General features: G+C 47.0%; 1 long non-coding RNA gene across 1 annotated transcript; it reads right to left on the minus strand.

Moving 5' to 3' along the window:
* Window positions 1-629: 629 nt before the first annotated feature.
* On the minus strand, window positions 630-21,191 carry LOC311621711. Its single transcript, XR_014794868.1, has 4 exons — window positions 20,919-21,191; window positions 9,237-9,352; window positions 7,353-7,401; window positions 630-3,805 (listed from the first exon to the last, which is right to left on the minus strand). It is a non-coding gene; the product is annotated as an uncharacterized lncRNA (long non-coding RNA).
* Window positions 21,192-21,518: the final 327 nt, after the last annotated feature.

Genomic DNA, 21,518 nt, shown 5'->3' on the forward strand with positions numbered 1-21,518 from the left:
GGTCATTCACTGGTTACCCATATTGTGTTCTCAAATTTTCTCTCAGCAAAAGTATAATGACTCAGTATTGTATGGTTGCATAGACAAGGGCTCGGAACAAGAGACACTAGTTTTGTCTGACGGTGTGAGAAAGTCGTGAAGGGATCTTTTCTTCCAGATGGTGTTAAATTCAGCTGCCTTTTTAACATTGGCCTTGCACAAGCAATCTGCTGCTTCCCTTTCACAAAGGCTGCGCTCGGTTCCCACTAGTTAACATGCATACTCACGCAACCTGCAACTTCACTCCCAACTGTTTTACAATGCAGTGGTATGCTAAATAAACTTGATCCAGTTTCTGCCAATGTTAAAACTAGCTTTCAAAGGACGACTTAGCTGATATTTACACTTCTTTTGACTTAAATGTGCATGCCTTTGGAATATTTCAGATTTCAAAGAAATATCACCTTATTATAAGGTCATGGTAGAGACTACCTCAGACAGCCTGCAGACCTAAGCTCAGATACAGTACCTCTCCCAAACACACACAAATAAAACAAAATGCCAAAAGTTTGATGTGTAAATAGAAAAAAGAAAACTTGGGACATGTTGCAGCGAGAGCAGTGAAACAGCAAAAAATAAAATGAAAATAATAACATTGAAATGCATTTTTATTGATCGATAAGTCATGTAACATTAGTATGATACAAAGCAAGTTTGATATGACAATGGCAAACACAGAATCATAATATTGTTTATTTTACTTAAATGTTATATTTAACATATTTACATGAAAGACCGAGATGTAGGCAAAAGCGTCAGTAATTTGACTCCATTGAGTGCTTTCAGTAAACAATAGGTTTCCCCCAGCAAACATCTTATTGCCTTAATTGAACCTCCTTGAGAAAGAAAACCACACACTTTGTAATGTAAATGTTAATTGTAGTAGACAATGGGTCTAGGTAAATAGCACCCCTGGACATGGAGTAAATGAAAGGAATACAGGCACTTAACAATGAAAGGTTGTTTGCACAAACAGTGCTTCAAAGGTAAATAAACAAGGGTCTTCTCAACAGTCACCACAGTAATAAAACTTTGGCACGTGTTCCAGAGCCAAATGGAGAATGTACCTTACTCAAGTCTCCCAGAGTTTCTCACTGAAACAATCAGTGGAGTTTGAAGTCTTAAAGGGAGCTGACGCTACAATGGCGAGTGGAATGCTTTTGAAGAAATATGGCAGAGCTGGGATTTAGGATTGTCAGTCATGTAGGCCATGTGGGGGATAACAGGCCAGGGTGGGCATTTTCTTACTGCAATGTTTGTATCGATGTGTACATTTCTATACAAATGTTTGCTTGGTGACATGTGGGGAAATTGAGGACATTTTTGAAAATATTACCATAGGGACCTTCAGAGAACCAAAGTGTCTGCTAAGCATAGTCACGTTTAGATTAAATACAAATGGCTGTTTAGAATGTATCTAGCTGAGACTATAGCAGAACAAACTTTTATCATATTGTCAAGTGATGAACTTTCTATAGGTTGGTGACTTTATAGTTTCACTTCCAAGGTGTCTACCAGCATAATTCAGCCAAGTTTCTAGATATATTATGCAAGAAGTAAACAATCTGACTAAGTGATGGTAATGTCTGTTATACAGAGAGATATATTTTCAAATACATCTCGCCCAAAGCAAAAGCCCCGAGGGGGTCCCAGGACCAAAAGTATGGACTGAGAACCTGGCATGAAGGGCAGGCAGCAATGGAGCTTTCTTGGGACTGCCTTCTACAAGCTTTCCTTAAATATTGGAAATCTCAGCCAAAGAAGGGAGGCAAACTTCATGACGGCCAGTTTGAATAGTGGTTATAAAAGTAACAGAAACAGACAGTATGCAGCAGCCACAGGCCAGTTGGTGCTGCCATTTGGGAGGCTGCAGATGGCTGTGGGTGGGAAATGCCTCTACTTTTTTAAGCGATGGAGATGAGTATGGTGTGCACTTGATTTTTTTTTTCTTTATACCCCTCCCCCCCAACAGGGCTGTCTGTCATAGGCTGCCAGGCCCGCTTTACCACTTGCCCCCGAGCGTGGGAATCGGAGCGTCCTGCCGTTCACATCTCCTGCATTCCGTTTAGCCGAATCAATTAGGCAAGACAGACCCTCAGATTCCCCACCCCCTTCCCATTTTTGTCAGGTCTATATACGTCCTAATTATTTCAGTTTGGGATGCCAGAGCTGTTTCCTGGATAGACCTGATCATCCTTAAACAAAAAGAGAGGAGGCGCACACGTGGGTTGTGGCGTAAATGTCACTTTCATTTCCAATGCTAGGCGCAGAGTAAGACAGAACATTTTTTAACACTTTGACAAGAGGGGAGGCGATCTCGTCTCCATCATGTCTTTCTGCTTCAGTAGCTTCCTCAAGGAAACCCTCTTGGAACAGAGAAGCATCTGTCCTTGTATTTTGAATAGAAGAATAAAAATCAGCCTTGGCTTTTTTTTTTTTTTTTTTTTTTTTTTTTTTTTTTTTTTTGCATTTTCCCTACTAGCTCTAAGTCCTCAGTAGACATAAATCATGAACCCTCCAGTATAAACTTTGCTGAAAGTCCAATTTCATATCATCTGACATATACCCCCAAATACATGTAGTTTCCAAGAATAATCTTAAAATTTTTCAGAGGAGGGGATTCAGAAGAGAACAGCCTAAGTCTACATAATATGACATCGTTTTTTTAACTGGGTACCAGGCACCTCTACAGCAGCTATCTAAGAAAAGAAAAAAAATAATTTATATTTAAACTTTCGCCTTTAAGTAGGACACACTGTACATGCCTCTTACCTCATTCGCACTATACAATTCTCCTTTCTAACAACCCCTCCTCAGAGTACCTGGCACCTTCATATCTCGGCATGTGTGTGCCACTTAATTTCCTCTAAAACCCCACCTTTACTCAGAAGGAAAACAAAAAACCGCAAACAAAGTTAGATTCAATAAATATTCCTGACCTTTCTGGTTTTTACTGTCTCTTGGCTGTAGTCTTTCATTCTCCCACGCTCCCCGGCGATCTTGAAGGAGTTTTTACTTTCGGTTATCTAGCTTTATGAAGACCAATACACTCATACAGCTAGATAACCAAAGATAACAACTCGCTTCCCTCACACGCCTCTGTCTTCCTCTGGCCAGAATCCAGATCCCGATCTTTCTGGCAGCACCGAAGAGTCGTCGTCCTCCGGGGCACTCGCCGCGCTCAAGATTCCTCCTTGCATGTAAATGTGACCTGGTTTCTGTTTGTGTGTGCGGCTAAAACATCCAAACGAGATCTGTGGCTGCGAAAGTTTATTCCAAACTTTTTTTTCCTCTCCCCTTTCAGCGAGTAATCTCCGGCAGCGTCAGCCAACAATTCATCTATGAATATCAGAAAATAAAACCAGCTATTAAGGTGCAGCAAGCGGATACGAGTGAGCAGCAGCATCCGTCCCTTCCGAGGCCTCTATTTGCATTGTAAATTGCTTCATTCTCACGCAAGACTCCTCAGCCTCCCTCTACAGAGACGTGTGAAGCCAGCAGCAATTTCCAGCGCAGGTTAAGGAGGAAGGAAGAAAAAAAAACAAAAAACAAAAAAAACACATCCCATTCTATAGAAGTGACAGCTGATTTCAAAGATCTGCTCCTGATCCTTTTGGGGTAAGCACCATGAGCTTTTTACCAAGTGGTGGCAGCTTGATTGCAATGTCTTGTGTGTGTGTGTGTTTGAGGGGGAAGATCCTCGATCTTCAGCTTCTAGGCTGGGAAAGAGAAGATGCCGTCTTGCTGGTGTGCTGCTGCCCCCGGTCTGAAAGAAGGAGAAAAGGGCCATCATTGGAAGGGCTTTCACTGCCAAAATGTGGACCAGCCCGGCAAGGTCAAAGGTTCGAGACCGCTGGAGACCAAGGTAATGATGATGTCATGAGAAATCTCAAGTACACGGTTATTGATATGCATCAGTGATCAGCCAACTGCCCCAGGCCTGCTTGCTGCCGGAGCAGCAGCAGAGGCAGCAGCAGCAGCGGCAGCATTGCAACAAGCCCTATTTTCTCAATCAACATCTCTTCCGTTAGCACTACCGACTGCTCCTGGAAAAGCAACCCGCGGCCTTTTACCTCCTCCGTGCCAGTGTAGATCGCTCTAATATCCAAAGACTGGAAGAAATCTCTCTCTGAGGACAGATAAAAGCATTTCAGATCTGGGGAACGTATTTGCCTGAATTTCTCTTATGGCAGATTGCATGGGCAGACAGATGGAAGGCACTTTGCCATTGCTTAAAGCAGGGCCTTGCTTTCTGGGGCTAGGAACCAGCTCTGTATTAGTCAGCGAGTCGATGCATTGACAGTTTGTTCTGGTGGTGTGTTTTTAATGGCTTTCACAGCTCAGGCATGTTTTGTATTTATGTACCATGGCGATAGGGCAGCATTTGCTCTGTAAGTTCAAAATGAATGCTCTAAGCAAGCCGACTTCATCCCAATTTTTATAAAATAACTCTCTGCAGGGTGTGTGACTCAGAATGAAGAACAGGTAAACACTGCAGCAATAGTTTCTAATGTTGTGCACAACTCTACTGCAATAAATGTTGAGCCTTTGTCTATAGTTTTACACATCAACTTTCATACAGGTCAAAATATACTAGGCTCCTTTGTGAAATTATGAAAGAAGAAAATGCTACTGCAGTGAAGAAGACATAAAAATACCTGCATGTGAAGAGCAGAACCCTTCCTCTTCCCCACCCCCACCCTTTTTCTAGCTAGAGGGGGACATTGTATTAATTAATTAGCCTCATACCTTTTCTTAGGACTTTCCAGAGTGTAAATATGATCACTTAAGGGAGCTCTCTTCTTTTCTCTCCTTCATAATGAGTAATCTATGTCTAATGCATCTATAATATGTGCAGTTCTAACAGTCAGATGCCCCTTAACAGAATATCTAAGGTGGAGTCCATATAAGATGTATATTCACAATGGGTAAGTCTTCTGGACTGTTTCCCAAAATGATGAGTTATGTTTGGGGTTATTACTATTCTTTAACCTAGATGCTACAATCAAATGTCATAAATCTCCATATTCATTTCACACATCACTAGTCTATCGAAATACTCTCATTTCTATAGGTTAACTATTTCCCCCAATCACTAAAATACTTTCAGAATTAAAATATGATTTTTCATTGATTCAGTAATTTATTCATTTAAGACATGAGTGAAATATGCTTACCAAATTACATACAGAGCATACATATGTAAATTCTATAGAATTTTACTGGCAAGTAAAGAAAATCAGAATTGCTAAGAAAAGCCCCCAATCAAGAGTATAAACAACAACATCCTACCAGATAAATATATGATATAGTAACACAAATGTCATTTTTCCCTAATTTTTTATTAATTTACTTTTTGGTGAGCCTTTTTGTCCTGATTATTGAAAAAATACTGCACTGTAAAAATCACTTATCTATTTTTCTTATCAAATTTTGGTCCAGGAAGTACAATAAGAAATGGCTGTATTGTGATATATATATATATATATATATATATATATATATATATATAGCAAACTATAAACTAATTGAGAGAAATATACTCCTATAGAGTTACTGTTTCTTCTTGAACTAAGAGGTCACAACATAAACTACTGGATAAGAATTGAACATATCACGGAGGTATGTGTTCATGTCACTTCTGCCAGTATGTAAAATCCTAATGAGCTTCGCTGCCTTGGAATATTGAAATTATTTTGGCCTTGCTTTCCAAGACCTAGAAACAGAATCATTAGTGACTTGGGCATGTACTACATAAAACAAGCATATGATTAGATGAATTCAATTCCGTAAGTAAAAACCCCAGAAAGTGCCAGTTATTTTTGGAATATCTTTTTTGCTTTATATATGTCTGGGAAGGATGTTGGTGCAAATAAAGAGATCTGATGCATGAATGCATGTATGTCTCTGTGTATCACCCCCATATTTGTGTGAATTTGCAAATTAATGTTGCTGTAGTTCCACATTTAACAATTAAATGCATTTTAGAACCCAATTAACTATCATGAAAACCAAGACACTAAACATTTGAGATGCTTCTACAATTAGAAGCTACAAAAGATACTGTCTTAAAATAGCATCTTTAAAGGCAATACCACATAGTAATATCAGCTGACTCCAGGACTGGCCTCCATGCCTAATACATGTAACATAGATTCATTATGAGAACCCGGAAAGTGAAAATAGTCAACATAATGATTATGGCCAGTCTGTTCATTAACCGAACAGCCAATTAAATATTTTACCTTAACCATCATCTTTCTAAGTATGAAGAAATAAAAAATATATATAGCAAGATTTAACACTGAGCACCTTATTATTTTGATAATTGCCAAGGTTCATATCATAGTTTGTCATACACATTTCAAGGACATGTTGAAATGTATATGAGACAGGTTGAAACAGTTGTGCTCTAAAGATTCCTAGCAATGTCTACCCCACATTGTTAGGAGCAGCTATTAACACTTACATGTTCTTATTCCAGATATTTTTGCTTTTCAAAAGCTATTTAGCTGAGCTACAGAATACCCATTTTGAAATCTGCATATTTAAGAATATACTGAATTCAAATGGCTTGCATGCTCATTCTCTAATAAATTCCCATTAATGGCCAGTAGATTAGGACGTGATTGTCATGCTTGTTTTCTAATCTTTTTACAGGTCTCCAGATGGCTGAAACATGAATGGAAACATCCTGGTTTTCTAGGGAATAAACAATCTCTGCTTAAGTTAAAAGCGAAAATTTATGATTTTTCACATATTTGGATCAGAATTATACTGTTCCATAAATGAAAATTCATCAGGTTTGCCACTAATATTTAGAGCACTTCTATGAATCCTATTCAGACTACTGTAGAATATATAAAAAATTGGCCTATCACCAGAATCCTTTTTAATATTGAGTTTGCATGATTCTCATGCATATAAAACACAGTCCACTAATACAGTCAAGACTACCATTTTCTACATAAAAGCCATTTAATTTACAGTTATTTGTATAGTTCAGGCAAGGTACTTGACTGGCTTGCTTTCTAATAAATGTATCCTATTATTTCTTCTGTGTCCCAAATTCCTTTTTTTAATAGGTATTTACAGGTTATATTTACATTATCTTTGATATGTAATATACAAAGGCTACCTGGGGGGGGAGGGGGAATGACAATTACATATATGGAAACTTGGATTTTTCTGGAATTGTATCTATTGCATGAAATGGGAGATGTGCAATACACTGCAGGCTTGCTACTCAGTAAATAATATTTTATACATCACTTTAATTTTGCAATTTTGTCAAGTGTAAATTTTGAAATTACCTTTGGTTGGTGGGATGTCTATTCACTTTATACTTCTTTGTAGCATCATCTGAAAAACAGTCAAGAAAACAAAATTATCATAGTTTTAATATATACATAAGCATGTCTAAATTTGGCTTCATTTAAAGTACTGCAATTACAATGATTCCTTACAATGACAAGAGATTCCAGAAAACCCCAATACAATGTATTCTGGGCTTCAGCACCTACAGAGTTAAATATGCTAATTTGCATTTAAATGGAGACATGCATGATAATGGGAATGCAAAATATGCAGAATCTGGAGGTGTTTGGAAATTAATTTTTTTCTTTCTTCTTTTATGCTATTTTTAGCTTGGAGGGAAGAGGGACTTCAAAAAATACTAGGGATTTGAATACTGTTACCTGCCATACAAAAGAGGAGGGAGAGTTCTTCCATGCAAGAATATTAAGACTGGAACAAAGTCGTATTTTCTAAATGTTTAAGGAACTAAATTTCCAAACCTTTCAAACAATGGGAATCCCTGGATAAATATCCAATCCATTAGAAAGATGCAAATAGTTTACTGTAAGGCAACAGCACGGTGAGATGTGCATTCATATCTACGGCTCCTGATTGGCTATTTCCTCCAGTAAATCAATGAATAATGTAAAACCTGATTGCTGTAAAGTGGTGGGTTTTCTTTTTCCCTTCCCCCACCCCCCAAGACTCAATATATTCAAGAAGTCTTAACACTCCTGAAAATAGCTTGCTTTCCTTTTATGATTTTTAAATGCTTATTGTTATTTTGGAGTGGCGGGGTGGGGCTATTGGGTTTTGCAAAATGAAAGTACTGCACTGGTTCAACAATCCTGACTCTGGGAGCTCGTTTCCCAAGACAGCGTCCTAATTACTGGTACCAAGGTGGAGAAGGAGGGTGGCGGGCAGAGGTGGGCATTAGAAAAGGGAAGAAACTAGAGCCTAGAGCCGACCCCACTGCTGTGGACCCAAGCCAGTCACTGGTCCCAAAGAGCCTCCAACAGTGGCCGTGACTTGACAGGCCCCCAGTCTAACTTCTGATCAATCTCACCGCTGCTCTGACCCCTCAAGACAGTCCTCCATTCAGGCACTGCGGATACCTTTGCCAGAGAAAATGCAAAAACAGTCTCCAAAGCAAATACATTGCCTGGGTCCCCACTGCCCTTGGGTTCCTACAGATAATTCCAGGCCACAGAAGGACTACGGTCTCTCGTCTCCTTCAGCGGAGTCTGGGTTCCATGCAAACCGCAAAAACCGGGCTCCGCTGGCATCCCAAGCTCCAATAACTAACCCAGATGACTGCATATCGATGAACCTAACTTGGGATAACCCGGTAAAGCGGCTTCTTGCCTCCCAGAATCCAAAATGCAAAGAGAAGAAGGAAGTAGAAATCCACCAGGTCGAGTTAGCTACGGAAGATAAGTTTCCACGGAAATCCAATCAAACGCTCTCCTCCTGGCCAGGTAATTGCCACTTGGAGGGGGTGAACATAATTATTCAAAATGCGAATGCTGCCGAATCCAGGAACGCAAACTATAACCGCATTTGGCTCTAGCTTTAAGAGGGGAAGAAAGTCCTACCTCCACCAACACAAAATTACATACAAAATTCCCTTTTTCTCCAGCACGAAATGCTCCCGGTTTCTCTCTGCAAGAGCCGGGGTCAGGCTGCTGGATAATTAACAGCCCTGACTTAAGACAACTCGTGAGATCAACAGGTTCAGGATCTGAGACACACCATCCTTAGCTGAAGCGACCCGGGGGCGACCCGGGGCGGGATTCTGCGGGCACCGGCGGCGGAGAGGGGACCGGGCCGGGCTGCGGGCGGAGCTGGGCCCGTGCCGCCGCTGAGGCTGAGCTGTCGCCTGCGGGCCGCCTGGTACTCACCTGCTCTCCCTCCGCCGGGCAGTGCTGCCCCCCAAGTCCCGCTGCTGGGCAGGAGTCCAGAAGACAAGATCCAGTCTCAGAGCGGCCGCAGTCCACACACAGGCTCTTTTCCGCATCTCAAAAGAAAAAGGAAAAATAAAAATAAAAAAAGAAAAGCAAATTCAGATCACCCCTCTCCTAGCACGTTTAAAACTGCCGCTCAATTCCACATGGTGATTCTTGCTTGATTGGGTCTAAAATAGTTTCAACGGACCTTCCCTTCTGGGGGGAAGAGAGAGAAGGGCGCAAAAGACGAAGAAGGAAAAAAAAAGCCAACTCCCCCTCCTCCCCCAAGGCCAGGCACTTGCTCCCTGAGCTTCCGAGTGGAGAGTGAAGTGGTGTGTGCGAGGCTCGGCAAGTTTTTGGGGGGGCCGTCCAAGGTCTAGTCCAGCCCCCTCTGCCGAGGAGGACGTGCTCTGAAACCCAACCAATTTCCCCACCGCTTTTGTTACTGATGAACTGAAGCCCCATTGTTCATCCATTGCCACGGTCTTTTTCAGTCCCCACACTGCGTCCTGCGTCGCCAGAGATAATGAATTTGCACCCAAACCTCTCATAGTCCCCTCCTGACAGACGGAACAAATTAGAAATGTCTCGTCTGAAGGAGGGCAATGGCTACATTTTCCTATTGTAGAATGCAAAGCACACATTTCTTTGGAAACTTCTCTTGCCTTTTCTACCTTTTATTTTCTTCTCTCTCTTTTTCTTTTTTTTCCCTCCGGTTTTTCTCTCTTGATTCCTTTAGTCTCTCTCTCTCTCTCTCTCTCTCTCTCTCTCTCTCTCTCTCTCTCTCTCTCTCTCTCTCTCTCTCTCTCTCTCTCTCTCTCTCTCAGAATAGCCCTGTCTTGTTTTTCCAGTGCACCATTTTGTGAAACTTGTGGGTCTTTGCTACCTTCTTCCTTTTGGTATTTTATTTACAAACTTGGAGAATAACCTTTTGACTTGCAGACTTTTTTTCTTTTTTCTTTTTTTTTTTTTAAGAAAGGTCTTTTGGTTCAAGCCCCCTTTGCTCACTCCTCCCCTCCTTTTTGTGGTGGTCATGAAATGTGTTTTGCTAATGGCAAGCAATACATTATAAGGATTTTTACTCTTGAAACTCCAGAGCTATTCAAAAGATACCAGGGATGCGCCATGGGGGATTATCTATCTGAGAGGCTAGAAAAAGGGTGTGTGTGTGTGTGTGTGTGTGTGTGTGTGTGTGTGTTGCAGGGACAGAGGCAGGGGGGTGTGGGAGGGTGGGAGTGGGAGTGTGCGGGGAGAGAAGGGTGGGGATCTTGCGGGGAAGATGGGCTTCCTGGAGCACGATGGGGAAGACTGTGAGGGGTGTCAGCGCGAGCAGGAGGGTGCAAGAATCTGTCCTGGCGAGGGCGGCTGTACCCCGGGGCCTGTGTGAGCGCCGGGGCCAGCCGCAGCCGGGCACGGGGGGCTGCGCGCGTGCCACCGGAGGCGGAAGGGGGGCTGCAAAAATTCAGACCGGTGGCCCGTATGTAAATGATGCCTATGGGGGGAGGGGGCTGGGCAGCAGCAATCGGAGTCTCGGGCTGGCAGCCCCACTGGCGGCCCCAGCTTTCCCGCCAAGTGCAGCGGGAGGACGCAGAGCCAGGCGCGTCCTTGGCGGGAGGCCCCGGCCCGCCGCCCCCGCCCCCGCCCCCGCCCACACTCCCCTCGCGGGCGTGGGGCTCCGTGACCGCGGGCGCGGCAGAAAAACAAAGCGATGGCTGCGGGTGCGACCAAGAATCGGCAGCCTTGGCGGCCAAGGGCAGGACTGGGAGAAACCGAGACCGCGGCCTCCCTCCGGCGCCCCTTCCTCGCCGGCCGTGGCCTTGCCCTCCGTGCCCAGCTCTGCCGCGGCCGGAGGAGGCCGGGAGCATTTCCTAGCGGCCCGGGGAGGGCGGCGGCAGAGGCGGAGCAGATGGGCAGAGGCCTGCGGCAGCCCTGCCCGGTGCGGGCACAGACACGCACACGCCGGAGCGGGGCTGGAGGAGGGCTGGGGGGGGGGGCGCAAAGGCCTCCAGCCGCGGGGCCAGAGCCTCCGCCTCCTCGCCCAGGCTGCCCAGCGCGGCGGAAAGCACAGCGGGCTAAACCTGGCCAGGGGCTCCACCTCGGAACGGCTCGCACCTCAACACCCCTCCCCAGACAATGTAATCGGAAGGGCCTCGCTGTTCAAAGAGAGCCTCCTCCTCCTCTTCCTCCTCCTCCTCCGATCACCCCCCCCCCTCCTTTCTAAGGGGAGAAACTCCAACACCAGCCGCGGAGCTCGGTCTGGCCTACGTGTCCTACAGAGAAGTCCCAGAGATGGTTGCGGAGAGACACAGTTCTCCCTCATCATCTGGCTCACAGCGCCACACACAATCACACAATCACACACACTCTCACATACACTCACACAGACACACATACACATAATCACACACAGACACACACACAGTCACACACATAATCACACACACACACATAATCACACTCACACACAGAGACACTCACACAGGCACACACACACACATAATCACGCACACAGACACACACACTCACACACACATAATCACACACTCTCTCTCTCTCTCTCTCACACACACACACACACACACACACTCACACACACACACACAACATTCCCACCCCATTAAGACGCAGTCCATGGCTGTTAAAGAAGCCAACGCGCTTACTGGTTGAGCAGGTAAACAGGTACCGAAAGGAGAAGCCCCCGCCAGTCGCCTGGGCCATTTACCTCTCCCTACTGGAAACACGTGTGGCTTATCGTGTTTTAGGAATGATTTGCTGTTGTCTGAGGTTTCCCCCTCCTCTTCTTGTGGAAAAAAAGCAAAATTAAAAATTAAAAATTAAAAAACGATGTTCCATTGTCAGTCTTCTTTCTGATAAGCTACCCGAGCATCATCTAAAACATTTTGGGATTCGATTTGGTGTGTCTGCTGTCTTTGGTTGCTGTTTTGGGGTGTGCTGTTTTTCTGGGGGAAGCAGAATGACATGCACTTGGAGGGGCTGGAGGTGCAGGACCAGCGCTGCGTGTGCGGCGGAGGGCTGGCGAGGCTGGCGGCGGGACAGGGAGGAGGGAGGGGGGCTGGTCCTCCCCCGGGGCTGGCACGGACCCCCTCGGCCCCTCGGGCCTGGGCTCGGCTGGCGCCGCGGCCGCCGCCCGCACTGGCGGGTTCCTTCGGCCGCCGCTCCGTGTTTTCCCCCATCCCGGCTTCACGTTCAAGGTTTAGCTGCGAGGTCACGTCCATTGACGTCAGCTCCCCGTCTCCCTCTACGTCCGGCTACATTTACATACATCAAGGAAATTAGGGCATTAAAAAAATATGCAAATCCTGCGCGAAGAGGAGCCGGTGCATTCCTGGCGCGATGGCCTTTTATTGAAGCTTTTAATTAAAGGGGCCGGTTGGCGAGCCCGTGAAACAACCGCCAAAACCCCCAAAGAGAAAAATAAACGCTGTAGCCTTCGGGAAAAGGTTGTTTCGGTTCCTGTTCTGTGGGCGGCTGAGGACCGCCGGCTGCCCGGCTCCGAGAAGAACAGGTTAGAGGAGGCAGCTCCAGCCCATGCATAATCAGGGCTCTGCGGCGCCTCCATTCTTTCCTCCTCCTCCTCCTCCTCCTCCTCCTCCTCCTCCTCCTCCTCCTCCTTTCCTACTCCTCCTCCACCCCTATTCCTCCACCGCCTCCTCCTGCTCCCTCTCCTGTTGGTTCGAGCGTGTATTATTTTTAATACTGATGCATATGTAAAGATATATTTGCATTTTTTAATGGGGGGGGGGTTCAGATTGTATCGTTTTATTGATTCTACCCTCTCCTGCTTTGCTATCTTATTATGTCTATTTATTTCTCTTGTTCCTTTCCGTCTATTTTTTGGCGAGTGTATGCTGCTGTCTCTTGCTAGATAAATATGCACAGTTGCCTGCCTGCTTCTGTTTACTTAGGCTCCAAATATGCACATCTGTCATGTATGTAATGCCAGCTGTACAACCTCCTGGTTTGGTCACAAAAGAAAAGACACTTTTTTTTTTTTCTTTCCTGACATACCTCCTTGATGGATTGTAATGTAATGTCCATTGCTCAGGACTCAAAGTTTGATTGTCTAATTAACATCATATTAACCAAAACACAGTTTGGGCCAGTGCATTTTAGATAATGTATGTATAACGGGAAGTGGCTCCAAAGATTTCTAAAGAATTTCTGTGTCGGTTAACTGAAAAGTGCTGGATTCACGACTGCCCTATTGCTTTCTAGCCTTTCTTATTGCAAAACAACAACAACAACAACAAAATCTACTTTAAAATGTGTAGACATGGCAATGGACAGCCTTTTTGCAAAGAAGGCATTTTCAACCATGTTGTATGTTGTATCTTATCTGCTGCATTCAAAATTTACTGAGTTTCCTTTTATTTTAGCATGTCTGGGAACAAGGCACATTACCTTGATTGAAAAGTGTCCTTAATTCCTGACTGTGAAATGAAAACAAACAAACAAAACAGATGGCTATCTTAAGCCAATTGATATGCCCTAAAACATACAGGCCTTTGGTTAGATTTCAAGCAATGGTAATCTTGTTTATAGAGTAGGATTTCCTTCCTGGTGATGTATCAGTCCAGCACAATGGCTTTTGAAAAAAATATATGTGCAAATCCACTTTTAAAATCCCCCCCAACCTATTATTATTTTTTTAAAAGACGGAATCCACAAAGAACAGCAAATACGCACTCATGCAGCTTATTCAATTAAACAAATCCAAGTACATGCACAGGTAATTGCTTTTCTTATGAATGACTTACCTGCACAGACACCCAGGACAAGAGTCAGCCCTCCCCAATGGCTTTCCTGTATAAATATTCACATGTATTCCCCCGTTTTTAAAGCTACAGCTGAATCCCATCTCTCATGCTGGGCTCTCCAGCATCCATTTTTAACACCCTTAATTCTCATGGCATTTGCAGCCTTACCTCTGGCCGCAGTTTTTCCAAGCTTACACCCAAGTGCTCCTACGCTATGTCACCCAATAAGAAGTGGTCAGATGGCTGCACGTAAAACATTAAAAAACAGAGGCACACTCATCCTTTCGGTGTGCCCCTGCCTTGCCATTTATAGCAAGATGATCTTTTCTAAAAGAACATTTTCAGCACATCTTATGGATAGTTGCAGATTCCACAACTGGTTGCAGAACTGCCCAGTGTCTGGGGTCACCTGCCCGATGGGAACAATTCGGCAGGTCAAATGTCTCTTGGACTTTGGCCTCAATTCAACCAACTGGATTCTGGCACACACCTGCCTGCCTTTATGCAGGGATCGGGACAAACACACTGGCCACTGGCAGGGCTCAGAGCGGCGGCGCCTATATTGAGATGGTAGCAGCAAGCAACGTGTGCATGTACGGATGTCTGTGCATGCATGTGTGTGCGTGTGTGTGTGTGTGTGTGTGTGTGCGTGTGTGCATGCGCACGCTCTGTGACAAGGGACACAGAGGGGGTACACCACATATCTGATCTCCGTAATCTCCTTTCCTGTTTCTAATCTCCCTCATTGGCGCGTGGTGGTAACCTGGAGCCTCTGAACCATCACTGTCCTTGCGGGCGCGCGCGTGGCTTACCCCGGGGCCGGTGGCGCTGTGGCTCGCTGGCTCAGAGGGTGCCGGGCTTGAGGGTGGGTAGCGCCGCTGCTGCCGCCGCTGCCGCGGGTCTGGGTGCTCTGTCCCAGCCTGGCAGCGGAGCGCGGTGCCGGAGCCCCCTCCCACCCCGCCCTCGCCCCCATCCTCCCCTCCCGCTCATCGCACCTCCCCTCCCACCCCCACTCCACCCCACCCCACCCCGCCCCCGCCCCGCATTACCACTAGGAGGCCGAGTCCCTGCGAATCACAGCGGTGGCAGCGGCATTTGAATAAGCACCGCACGCCTCGCACAGACCCCAACTCCTCCGCAAGCAACGCCCCTGCACCTGCACCGAGGGCCAGCGCTCCCGCCGGTGACCTGGCGGCGGCCGACGCCTCCCCAAAGTGCCCCGGCGCTCCGGAGAGAGGGTGGTGGGTCTCCCACTGGCTACTTTTATATGAACTTGATTGATAGGATCAGACAATAAATGGGTGGGGGCAGAGAGATGCATACACAGAGAAAGACGGGGGGGGGGGGTTGGGGGGAAGAGAGAGAGAGAGAAGAAAGATGAGAGGCATGGTGGGGGGGGGGGTGGACAGAGAAGGGGAGAGGAAAGGAAGACAGAGGCCGAGGAATGGGAAGAAAGAGGGAGAAAGGAGCCCAGAGGATTGTGCGAAAGAGAGAGTAAAATGGGGAGACGATGGGAGGGGGAGAGATACCCAAATACATGAATTTGGACTTTCCAAGCTAAAAATACCACTTCACCGAACTTCACAACCTCCAATTAGGCACGTGTGTTCTCCCCCCACCCACGTCAGCGAGTGATTAATTTGCTCTCTCAATCAGAAATAATTACTGACAATTGCATAGCAGATATGGGACTGAACGGGAAGGAGCCCATTTCAGGAACCACAGGGAAAGGCGTGACATTTAAAGATGCTGCGGCCACCTCCCATTAGCAATGTAAGGCCTGCCCTGCAGACCCGGGCCCCCACCCAGCCCTGCCCTCCCACACCCGAGAGCCAGGCCCAGGGGTGGGAAGAAGTGATCCCAAGTGTTTTTGGACTTTAAGGATTTTTTCTTTCTTCCTCTTTGATAATCGATGGTTACATTCTCTTCATGAATTGGTTATATTTACAAAACAAATATGATAGACAAAAGCGTGGGTCTTAAGAATTTACAGCAAAATGCCCCCACATGTTAACAGAAAATATACATGTACAGGTCAGTTTGAATGCATAGCCAGTCGCATTTTGCATGCTAGCTCAGTAACTCGGGGTTCTGAATGTAATGCTTTCAATGTGGTCCCCCCACCGCCCTATCTTCAAATCGCAGCAGTGATTTCCTTGCACAAAACAATCAAAATCATAACGCCCTCTCCAGCCACCTCTGGGACGTACCTATTGTAAATGTCCCTCTCGGCGTTCATAAGCCAAACCTCCTCCTTTTGAGACTCACACAAAAAGAGCGCTTCTGATTAATAATCTCCTGCGCGGCTCCCCGAGGCCGAGGGCAGAGAGCCGCAGGATGCCAGGGAAGGCCAAGAACCTCAGTGCAAATCCCCGAGACCTGCTCACTGCTAGGTTTTCGAAAGGAATAGTACTTGGCAAGCAATGTTTTGGGGGAAGACATTCACATCCAAATACTGACTCCTTCCTGCGCTGGCTTTTCTGCCTGCAGAATAGTGTGCAAGATGGTACGTGTAGCTCAGGCTTGTGGCCAGGCCCTGGCTTCTTTCTTTCTTTCTTTCTTTCTTTCTTTCTTTCTTTCTTTCTTTCTTTCTTTCTTTCTTTCTTTCTTTCTTTCTTCCTTCCTTCCTTCCTTCCTTCCTTCCTTCCTTCCTTCCTTCCTTCCTTCCTTCCTCTCTCTCTCTCTCTCTCTCTCTCTCTCTCTCTCTCTCTCTCTCTCTCTCTCGTCTGTCGGCAAGAAATCGAAATTAATCCACTCTTTATGTCGCTAGCTCCCACGAGGCTGGGATTTCAACCTCTTATTTATAACTTAAAGACGGTGTGGAGTCCGGGTGCAACCCCCATTGGGATGTTACTAGGATGCTCCCAGTGCCAGGGTCGCTGACCACAGCGCCTGAAGAGAAGAGAAAGGAGAGAGAGTTGGTGGCTTCCAACTGCTTCCGTCGGGGCTCCGTGCTCCGCCCCAACAGACGCCTCTCTTCTTTCTCTCCCCGAGGCCGGCCAGCAGCAGTGGTCCTGGCCAGGTGAGGGGGCAGTGCGGGAAGCGGCCCTCCCGGGAGCCTGGAGGGTCTGCGAACCCTCCGGGGAAGCAGACGGGAGGCCCGGGGCCAGCGTGGCTCCCCGCTCGGCCAGCAGGGGAACAGCGACACCTACTGGCCGCGCGGCGCTGTCGGGGCCGTCGAGGCGGCCTGGGCTGGGGGCGCCCCGCTGCGCGGGTTTGGGAGTCTGCGCCCCAGGCTCGGCTCTCCCCTCCAGGCCTCGCCTGGCCCGGGAAGGGCACAGCCTGTGCTTCTGGAGACCCCAGGGGGGCTGCGGGATGGAACTGACGGCTCGAGAGGGCACACACGCCCTCCAGCCCGGGGATCTTCCTCCCCGGGAACCAGAGGGACCCGCAGACAAGACCGGCCGTTGCCTCCGGTTTGATGAGAAGCCCAGGAGGGCTTTGGAGCCCTGACCTATTAAGGCTCATGGCCCAGGCCTCTTCTCCACCACCCCTGCTTCCGTTCCGACTAAGGACGTACTTTTGCAAACTGGGAACCAAGCAGAGTTCATTATCCTCCCTTAAGGGGGGAACTCTGAGAGCCAAGGACGCAGACGCCAGCGCAGCGGCCCGCCAAGCCCTCCAGTTCGGACCCCGCACCTGGAGCGCGCTCTCCCCGCCTCCAGGAACTGAGAATTTGGTAGCTTTTCTATAAGAATCGGGACCTTGATTGCACCGGAAGTAGAGGCACATTTTAGGTGGTGGTGACATGTTTGAAACCTAAGGGCACATCTGGATCCCGATAAATGTGATTGTAAATGCTTCTCGGTTGGCAAAGACGGAAGGAGTTGTCAAGGGATGGAGATCCCGAAGAAAATCTCCCAAGGACGAGGATGGAAAGTAACCCATCCGCGTATCATACATTTATTTTCTCTATTAATATTTTCTTGCAAAGAACCATTTCATACGAAAAGGAGATGTAGGTGGTCCCAGCATGGGCGGGGAAAGCAGGGGTCTCAGCCTTCCCTGGTCTCCCAGATGCCTCCGTTTCTGTGCTAGGTTCTGGGGCGCACCTGGGCCTAAGAAACGTGACGGAATGAGATTGGGTGCTAACTGGCTTGAATATTAAAATACGTTTCTTTTCCTAGAAAAACTTGAGATCCCCCCTCTTTAAAAACATTACTCATTATAAACCTAGAATTAAAAAATAAATGTTTCATTGAAAGTTCCAGTCCATCTTGGAAATACATTTTTTTAACTTTAGATATTGGTTGGAACAAGAATCTAAAGTGTATTGAGGAAAAAAGGGGGAGGGGGTCTGGTAAGGGCTAAATTTTTGCCAGCGTTCTCTACAGTTGCAAAAGTTTTGCTAATTTTGTTTTGTTTAAATGGAAGTGGAATCCCCTAGCTTTGAGTTTTAGATCAAGTATTATCTTTAAAAGGCTCAGGAAGCCTATTTCTCAACTCAGTTTTTACAAATGTGTTCTGGTAATATATGAATTCACATCCCAGAGCAGGCCCTTAGCAGTTTGTATGATGTGTGGGTAAACCTGTATTATAATAACGAATAAACAATGGTATATGCTAATGGCATATCTCTCAATGAATCCTGCACCCTAATGCATATCAAAGTCAACTTTCTCCTTGCAAAATGGAAGTTTTCACAGAAAAATAATTGCACTGGGCACACAGCAAGCAACCATCAACCAAACCCACTTCAGTGGTATCTTTGGGTATTGAAAGCACCTTGCAAAATGCAGGGGTTGCAATGTTTTCCTTTCTTGGAAAGCATGGGGTTTGTAGGATGTAGCTTAATTGTGGCTTGAAATTTTTAGCTAGAATGGGTTCTCATTGTTGCTTGATATTCTTTGATTTTATCGACTCTAAAATTATTGATTTGGCATTAAATAAATAGAAAAACAGAATTGAAGTGTCAAAATGATGGGATTTCTCTGTATTTCCAATCACTCCCCAAACATAAGCATATTAAACCTTAATTACAGGATTTTTTTTTTTAAATTTAGAACAAAAAGTTGGGCCAGTGAAATTGATTCTTATTCCAGGAGGATAATCCATTGTTGTGATGTATTTGTGAAGTAAGGGTGGAGACAAGGCTTCTCCATCTTTTTAGGCCTCCCTAGATACAGTTCTCTTTTAATTCCTCTTGTTTAGCAAGAAAATGAAGGAGTGAAGACAGGCTAAACTGTCCTTAGACTGTTCCTTTGTTACACGGCCCTCCCTGTGGGCATGCCTGGGAGGGTGTGTGTTTGTGTAAGTGTGTGTGTGGCTTCCTTTCCTCCTGATCGAGGAGCATGAAAGAAGGGCTGTAAGGATGGGAATATTGACCGCAAAAGCACATCCCTCCCTGTGAAAATGGAATGGATGCATCCGAAACCCCGATAAACCCCACCTACATGTGTGTCTGGGCAGGGCATACTTGTGTGTGTGGGAGCTGGCGGACTGGTCGCATACATCGCTTGGGAAAAGGGGAAGGGTTCCTACATCTGGAGTGGCCCCCTTTTCAGTTGTGGTGAAATGCACAGGGGCTCAAAGAGGTTTGGTTTTAGAGAGCAGAGCTCCACGGACACCTGTGTGCATCTTGTTGGAGACAGGTGTGTGTGTGTGTGTGTGTGTGTGTGTGTGTGTGTGGTGTTGTGTGTGTAGGAGTAGGAGCTTCATCAAAAATTCATTTGACAAAAAATAGTATCCTAAAATTCTGCTATGTCATCAATTGGGGTCAGCACCAAGGTCACTAACATGTCCCAGGTTCGCTCATGGACACTGGCACACATGATTGCTTTTGATAGTAGGAACATGGCTTCTTTCATGCCTTTGGTTCTTTATGGCACTTCCTAATATTGGGGCGAGGCTCTTGCCCCCTCCCCCCTCCTCCCTTCCTGGGTCCCACAAACAAAACCATTCTACCACTGGAGCCATCTGCCGCAGGTGTAATGGATGGCAGGGGGCCGACCTAACCACACTCCAGTCTCTTCTAGGTCATCACCACTCTGCACCAAACAAATGAGTCCTGTTTCACCACTAGGGTGCCTGCCGAGGTGATGGTGGTTGCTGGATGCCGCCCCCGCCCCTGGCAGCGCTTAGAAACCTGAGCCAGCTGACAACGGGGAACACACAGGCACAGAGAAAAGGCCGAGCCCACTGCGCGCCGCCCTCTGTCCCCTCCCTCTGCACTCCGTGCACACGGAGGACACATACAAAGCCTTCACACGTTTAAAAGCCCTCGCGACTCTGATTTCTTGGTTCCTTATGACGGCCTTCCTCACTGCATACAGCCCCTGGTGTGTGTGTGTGTGTGTGTGTGTGTGTGTGTGTGTGCGCGCGTGTGCGCGCGCGCCCCGCGTGTGTGTTTAAAACGCTTATTGGTAGGTCATCAGCAGCTGATCAGACATAGCAATCCAATAATCTTTTTCAATACATACACATTTTCATTAAAGGTACATTTCTTTTTAAAAGGAAAACTGTCCATTTCCTGCGGATTCCCAGAATTACGGAGCCCTCGCCTTGCCCAACTTTTCGTTCCCAAGCTTGGAGCGGGGCGCACATTGTCACTTCAAGATAGAGCAGGGTCTCCTTTGCAAGAGGGTGTATAACATCGGACAGCAGTGGGGGCGAGGAGCAAGAGGGGGACCCTGGGGAGCTGGACACCCCTGTGGCCGCTGGGAACCTTTGCGGGCGCACAGAGGACCCCAAGGCAAGCGCGGGCTCCAATCTCCTGGGCGCAAAGCATCCCTTCGGCCCGGCTCTCCGTCCTGAGCCTGCCCCCGCTCCGCCCCATCATCATTCTAGTGGCCCCAGGTAACGGTGCTCACCTCCGGGGCCTGCGGTCTGGGAATGAACCCTACCGTCCCCGGGCACTTACCTCGGGCGAGGCCCTGGCAAATGGTGGCCCAGCAGCGTCAAGTTTTGTCTCGCAGCCGTTGTGCCAGATTTCCCTCCTGTCTGCCGCTCCTCTAGGCAGGCTCCTCTCTCTCTCTCTCTCCCTCTCTCTCTCTCTCTCTCTCTCTCTCTCTCTCTCTCTCTCTCTCGGATTACTTGTGACTTTTAGAAGCAAAAGCTTGCTTATTCAGGGGAGAGAGGGAGGGGAGAGGAAGAGGGAAGGGAGGTGGGAGGGAGGAGAGAAAGGAGGGGAGAGAAGTAGAAGGGGGATGGAGGATGAAGGGGAGGTGGAGAATCTGAGGTACTGAAGGCTAGGTAGAGGGGAGGAGGAGGAAGAGGGGAAAGAGGGGGAAGAGGAGGAGGAGGGAGAAGAGGAGGGGGAGGGCTGGGAGGGGTAGGGTGGAGTAACCAAAGATGAGCTGGGATGGGTTGAGGAGGAATAAATTGCTCCCTGCCCAGCGGCAGTGGACGCCCCCAGCCTCCCGGGGGAGCCTTGCGTCAGCTCGGGCTGGCCGAGGCGGGGCCGTACAAAAGCGCGCCGGGACCCCTCCAGGAGCCTCTCTCCGCTCCTCTCCCCCGCACA

The sequence above is a fragment of the Pipistrellus hanaki genome (assembly GCF_964339955.1).
Source record: "Pipistrellus hanaki genome assembly, chromosome: 4".
Classification (NCBI taxonomy): Eukaryota; Metazoa; Chordata; class Mammalia; order Chiroptera; family Vespertilionidae; genus Pipistrellus; species Pipistrellus hanaki.